Source organism: Passer montanus, unplaced genomic scaffold (genome assembly GCF_014805655.1).
Source record: "Passer montanus isolate IOZ18808 unplaced genomic scaffold, ASM1480565v1 scaffold103, whole genome shotgun sequence".
In the NCBI taxonomy this organism is placed as follows: Eukaryota; Metazoa; Chordata; class Aves; order Passeriformes; family Passeridae; genus Passer; species Passer montanus.
Genome location: NW_024356838.1, coordinates 616,905 through 624,175, shown reverse-complemented (window position 1 = coordinate 624,175; position 7,271 = coordinate 616,905).

Here is a 7,271-nt window from a genome sequence, read left to right as displayed (position 1 = left end):
GAGCAATATATTATCTTAAATGAGGATGATAACAGGATTAATAAGTCACAGCACATGTGTTTCTCAGGTTTTCATCATGCTTTGAAACATTTACTAATCAACACGATTTCTCCTTTATGAAGCCCATTTTGTAGAGTTCCATAAAACAGGTTCAACAGTCACAATTTCATTAGCATTATATTGTTGCCATGGTAATGTGGTACCAATTCAATGGATGGGCTTTTCATCCTGGGCTTATAGAATTGCTCTTCCTGTCAAAAATACATCTATATGGAAACAGTAAACAGACCTTACCACTGGAGTACGAGCACAAAATATCACATGCTAAGTTGGCTAGGAATGTATCATGTTACTGGCAGCAGACCCAGAAATCATCAGAAACATGGCAGAAGTTACTAAGCACCATACACAATAGCAAAGTCACACTTCAAAATTAGGGAAGTTACACACATTCATTGATGCAGTATCTGAATGTGTTATTGCAAAAGCACTTGGTTCTACTGTGTTCGTTCTCTGAAATCCTGTTAGGAGGGCACAGTGCAACTTGGAATATTGGAGGAGACAAAAGCAGTAACACACTAAAGAATAAAATGTGAGCTAAAGATGTGTTGCTCCTTCTCCCATTCGGGTGTTCTGCAGCATGTCCTAGGCTAATTGCTGCCAAATGCAACATCTTGTTTCTCTGGTCTGTAAAACTGCCCCCTCTGCCCCCAAGCAGAGCACCTGGTGTATGCCAAATAGTGAGTGATGGCTGGTATTGCTAAACACTGCCATTAAGTAAAGTAGAAACGCTTTTAACAGCTCCGGGAAAATGCACAGATCTACAGTTTGAGAAATGTCACTGGGAGGATCTGGACTCACCCAAGGAAACACAGAAGAGATGGCAGACTGAGCAGGTAACAGTAGCTATGAACTTATGGAGGCAGGATACTCACATCAATAAAAAATCATGACAGTTCGTAGTTTTTTAAAAATAAATACTGCAGGCTGCAGGAGAAGTATCCACAGCAATCTAAGCAAGGAATACAATATAAGCAACAATACAATATAAGGCAACAGTGAGGTGGCTTGTTTATAATATGTTAAAACACTTTCTTGTGTATTTGCTGTGTTTTTTTATTATTGTTTCCTACTTAGATTGGAAAAATCTTTTACCATCCTGACACATGATGTTCAGTCTATAATTTCTTAGCTTAATCATATTGTATCCTTTGTAGCAGCAAGGGTAAATTACAGACAGGATAGTATTCAGTATAATCAAAGATGTGTTCCACTTTACATGATAAGTTTTGTCTGATGTACAAAAGCAGTATCTTCTCCAGCTGAGTGAGGAAAGAGAGACCTTAACCTGCAGATAAAAAAACTCAGAGAATAGGCTTCTCCTCCATTAGGATCCTATTGTTCACACACAAAAAGATAACTGTTGTTACCACTATTATCTATTTATTTACTTTCACCATGATATAGCACAGGACCCAGCTGAGACCAGGACCTACTTGGCTAAGCACAGCAAAACACCCCAGAGTGCTGCAGTCTCTTCTTCAGACAATTTATAAGCCACAAGGGAGGCCAGAGAGGAAAGAAGGAGAGAGGGAGAGACAGCTTAAGTAACTAACTCTCTAGGTCAGAGAAGAAGACAGTGGTAGAAGCAGCATGGATCTCCAGTCCCTGAACCCTCCATTGGGAGGATTCTGGTGGATGTAGGATATATTTGGAGATATCCTCCACCAGATTCTGAGGATTCACACTCTAACTCGCACACAGTCATGCTTTACCCCTAATTTCAATGGCTGCATCTGTGCTGCTGAGCAGGGGTGGCCTGAGGCAAAGCTTGAAGTCACTGCGAAGCCCACCCCTATTACCTATTAAAACACCTTCAGGCTGGCTCCAGGGCAACCCTGTTAATCCTCTCAGGGACAAAGGCTCAGGAATACCCTATGTTTTTTTTAGCATGTTCAAGGGCACCAGGGTCAGGTACCTGCCAGAGAAATATTAATGGGTTTCAACACCACAACTGAAGCAATAGGGATTAGGCTTTCTTCCTTTGGACAAGGGACTTCCAAATTCAAGCTTGAGCAGATGGAGGGAGGGGGAAAAAGACAGGACATTTTGGTCATGAGAGCAAGAAGTCAGTTTACATCAGAAGTTGAAAGCTTTGATCAGGAAACAATATGATGTCTTAGATTAAGAAAGCATTAGCTTGTAGTTTTTCTTGCTTTCTCCCCTCTGTCTCTCAAAAATTCGTATAAAGTAAAACCGTTAGACTCTCAGTGAAGAAACATTCATCTTCTGCTCAGTAAATACTTCCTTGTGCTGTGTGGTGCCTGCTGACTTTACTGCTGTTGCAGCCTTTTAAAATGCTTACAGGAAATCTCATTCCATTTTAACTTAATTTTTTTTTTTATTAAGGAATCCAAAGAGAATTTATAATAATCCCAGTTTAACTTTTTAATAAAAACTGCAAATAATAGGCTAGCATAGATTTGATCTCATATACATATCTGATAAAAATTCAGATCTGTAGTAAAATTTGTTAGCCGGGAGTCTGTTGTCACCATATTAATGAATATAAAAGCTGGCAGCTTCAAAATGGTAATATTACTGTAAGCCTACTTTTTTTATAATGGTTGTGCATTGTGCATTCAGTATTGATGAAGATCAAGATTTAGCATGCAGAAGTAATATCCATTATGATGGGATTGTCCACAGTGAATTGAGTAGGACATTTGCTTAATTAAAAGTATTTATCTTAGATGATTTAAGACATATGTCCTACTACTGAACTGATGATGTAAATTGGTTTCTTATAATCAGTTCACCACTGATGACTCCTTACACTAAATAGAAGAAGAAAAAGGTAAGAGAAGAGTCAGAGCAAAATAATAGATGCCACTACCAGAGAATTTAAAAGAACTTTAGAAATAATGATTAACTAACACTATGCCATGAGCAGGAAATATACATAATCACACCCCTAATGCAGAGATCTAATAGAGCCCTAAAAGTCTGCACTTTGAGCAGAAAGTTTGGAGAGGAAAACATGAGCACATACCCAGATTCCCACTCCTACCCACTGCAGCTGTGCCTCAGAGGCACAGGCGTTTGGAGGACAGAGCCTGGGGATAAGAGGTGGCACAGAGCCCGTGGTGGGTGAAGCCTGTGACATGGTGTGGGGTGTCCTGCAGGGGCTGGGCAGGCGTTTCCCTGGCTTTGGGCAGGGGCTGGCAAATTGGAGCAGAAGGGAGAGCAAGGCCAGAATGCCAGGGAGGGCAGGAACCGGTGTGATCTGCTCCTCAGGGTGCTTTTAAGTGTGTTTATAAAGACATACTGGGTGGTTTAATCCCTTATTCAAATATACTCTTAAGGGAGCACCCCAATGGGTGGAATGTTTCAACCTCTCTCAATTTTACAGCCCTACAGCCTAAGTTTCCTGGACTAGTCCACCTTCCTTCCTCACCAAATGACTCATGGAAGGCTGTTGATCTTCAGTCTATGGAGACAATCTAACATCAGCACTTTCTGGAGGTGCTGCTAGAAGGTAGGGCCACATCCAGCCCCTCCGAACTCTCCCATCAGCTCAGGTGTGCTACTGACATGAAAAGCTTGTGACTCCCACAGCAGAGACCAACTTGTCTGCTTCCTGGAAACCCTGCAAAGCTGCCCCTGAGACAACTGGGCCTTCCATCAGCCAGACACACAAATCACTCACTAAATAGTTTTGGCTGAGGTTGTTGGACAAAATCTTCATAGATAGAGCCAAGAGGACAGGCAAGAAATATTTATCTTCTTCATGCCACATGTTGTTTTTTCATTATTTCTTCTTTTCTCCTTTTTACACTCCAGGCAATTTTTTTCTTTCTATATAGGCTAATAGGAAGAAATACTGTGGCTTACTCCAGTCATTTAATTTAAGTAATTTAATTCTAATTATGAGCATTCAAATAGAAAGTGACATTTGTTGATATATGTTACACTTCTGAAACATTAGAAAAAATATCTGACCTATTCTCTGCGAATGCCTAGGTGATGTTTTAGGAACAAGAGCCAGCCTGGGAAGGGCATGTGCAGCATGGGAGCTGTCAGTGGAGTGCATGGCCATGAATCTGGTTTTGATCTGTGTCTGTAATTTTCCAGGTGAGCCTCGGACTCTGCCTACGGTCTGTGCTCCCAGACGACAGCCCCACGCTGGCAGATGGAGGGACACCCCAGGCACTGCAGGGGCATTTGCTGCTCCCAGAGCTGCCACACGCCATGGGACCCCCAGCTGCTGGATGCCTGACCCAGCTCGACTGCTGCTGGAGACGTGAAGGGGCTGGCTCAGCCCTGCTTGCTGCTGCCTGTCTGCCTTATTCTCCTGAGTTATGCCCCAGCCCGCTGCTGTCCTGTTGTGCTGGTGCCTCCTGGCTGTATTGAGTTTTCAATTATCACAATATACAGTGCAGATGCTATGCAAAACAGCCGGTGTGGCTGAGCACGCTGAACTCAGGAGAAACACAGCTAAATAAAAGTACTACTATAATACCAGGAGGCTGATTGGAGCCACAAGATACCAGTGTCATATCCTGTGGCTTTTATGCTGGTAGATGTCGATTTCAGGCATTAGAGTCTAGCTATCCAACAGATAACAACTAGAGGAAATGGATCTGGGTATCTTCAGTTGTGAGCAACTGATCCACATTGCCAATAAATGCAGAACCTGGTAAACTGCAGAGGAAAGAAAACATTTGGGATACCTACAAATATATCCAGGCATGTACATGGGGTAGCATCTAACTGCGTGCAACTTAAACTCCCTGAACACAAAATACACTTAAAGTGGTACATCAAGAGAGCTCTGACTTCAGAGAAGCAATGTGTGGTTACTTGTCAACCCCAAATTCAGGCAAGGAAAAAACAGCAAGTGTAGGTCTCAACTTCTCTATTTGTACATGCAGTAATAAGCTCTCAGATTATAATGATATTGTGATATCTATGTGGAGGTGACAGACTATGACAAAAGAGGAAGAAATCAGCAATACAATAATGTCAAACTTTCTTGTTATTAACTTCTAGAAAAGCTCAACAGCTGGAATTTTAAAATGTTTTACATAGACAAATGTAAAGAGAACAAGACAGTGAGTATGTTTCTTTTCCAAAGGAAAATGAAATAGGCATACAGAGAAAATTATTATATTTAGTACTCTCAGGGCAAATTCCAGTTAAGGACTTTGAAATAATTTGAAAATATTAATGATTTAGCCTCACAGCTAGCTTTTAGGGAGATAATAATGATAATTATTACTATAAATAAATAGTATTATTATCATTCTTACTCAGAAGAATAGAATATTGATGCATAGAGAATTCTGTATTTGTCCAAAATACAGAATACATTTGTCTGTGTTTTACTACTGCAACCATCCTTCTCAAGAACTATTATATATTAGGATTATCCTTTTCCAAACACTCTTTGATATACTATCAAAGAGTATTTATCAGTTCTAAAAACCAGCCAACCAGGCTTCCTTGTGAAACAGTGCCAGTCAACATCTCCATTTGCATGTGAATTCTCTAGCAGCAACAGTTCTGGTTTAAAAAAAAAAAAAGAAGAAGAAGAAGAGAAAAGGAATCATAAAAATCAGTACAAAATCTGTCAAGGCCCCATCTGCGACTGGGTATCAGAATATCACTAAGAAGCTCTGAGGAACAGAGTTCATTCCAAGTCTAACACATAGAGCATTTTGGTAGATGAAATTAATTCAAACAGGGAGAAATGAGAGCACATACCATGAAAAACTCTGTTCCTCCACTGAGGATCAAAGAAAAGAAGCATCACTGTGTGTGGTCTTGGGTTTGGTGCACAAAGCCATGCTTAAACAGTACAATACTCAGTGTGCTCATGTCTCGTTTTGATAGCCAGCTGCTCCTCTGAGGAGTGCCAGGGAATGAGGGACCTCTGGTCCTGACAAGATCAGGACTCTGATTACATATGATTGTTGCAAAAAGCAAGGTTTACAGCCAGCTACCTGGAGTAGTATGGAAACAAAATTATAGTCTCCACCCTGGCCTTGAAAATCCGTCTACAAACATGTTTATTTCCTTCTGAATGGGAATATGTAAAGGCTGGGGACACTTATTTGTAGGCTATTTTTATATCTGCTCTTCAGGATCTGAATCTTGCATATTAATGAACTACAGGAAACAGGAAAACAAAACATTAACACCATTCTAATGCAGCATACTATTTTTCTTTCCCTTTTTTTAACTGTTAGAGTATGCAAATGTTCAGTTAACTGGTCCTCATGTTTTCTCTTTATTGAATTGCTTTCACTGTGGCAAATAAATATTCATAAAGAAATGTGGACAATAAATCATTTCAAATAGTTCAAAGCCATTTTCTTTCTAGACTGCATATATTTTCAGCTGTAACTCGCCTTTAATATTTCATTCAAAAGACAGACTTGTAGAAGGACAATAGAGATAATGTGTCAAGTAGTAATTAAAACAGGGAGTAATGATTAAAACCATTTTGATCTACATTCTGCTCTGCCAGATTCATAATCTCCTGTATTTGTTAGGATGACATTCTACTTGCTTTATACAGAAACTCAAAATAAACTTCTGTTTGAAGACACTGCAGAAAACAAAAGATTTCAACCCTGAGCTTGTGGGGCCCAGAGCCCTTCCCAGATCTGGAGTTTAGGTGTATCTTCTGTACCATCCTAGCAAGATAAACTCAAGCAGGCACTGTCTTTCTTGCTAATATTGTGACTTCTCTGGGAAGCAGATCCAGATGCAGAGCAGAAGACAAGGAAGGGCCATCCCAGTGTGTACAGGTAAATGTCACCTGTCTCACCATTTAGATTTAAGCTAAGAGCTTCAAAAGAAATGAAATTTAAAGATTTGGTTAACTTATACATTTAGGGATCTTGGTTCAAATTCAAGTAATAATTATGCTCCTTGTCTCATTGTATGTTTTGGCTGTTAATGCATATATTTGGCCCAAACTCATTATCTTTCCTGATATGTTGCTGACTTTAGGCCCTGATTCAACAGAGCACTTACATAAAGACTTAAATAAATTGATTTAGGAAAGAATTCCTATTTGTGTTTAATCTTGGGCAGACATTCAACTTTCAAATCAATGGGACTTATGAAGAGCCCTGACCTTTGGGTCTAAATATTTGCCAAATCAGTGCACTGATAGAAATATATTGGAAAAGATACATGTCTAATCAGAATTTTAGTCTCTACTTTAATGGGTAAATACCCATAGATAACACATTATTCTG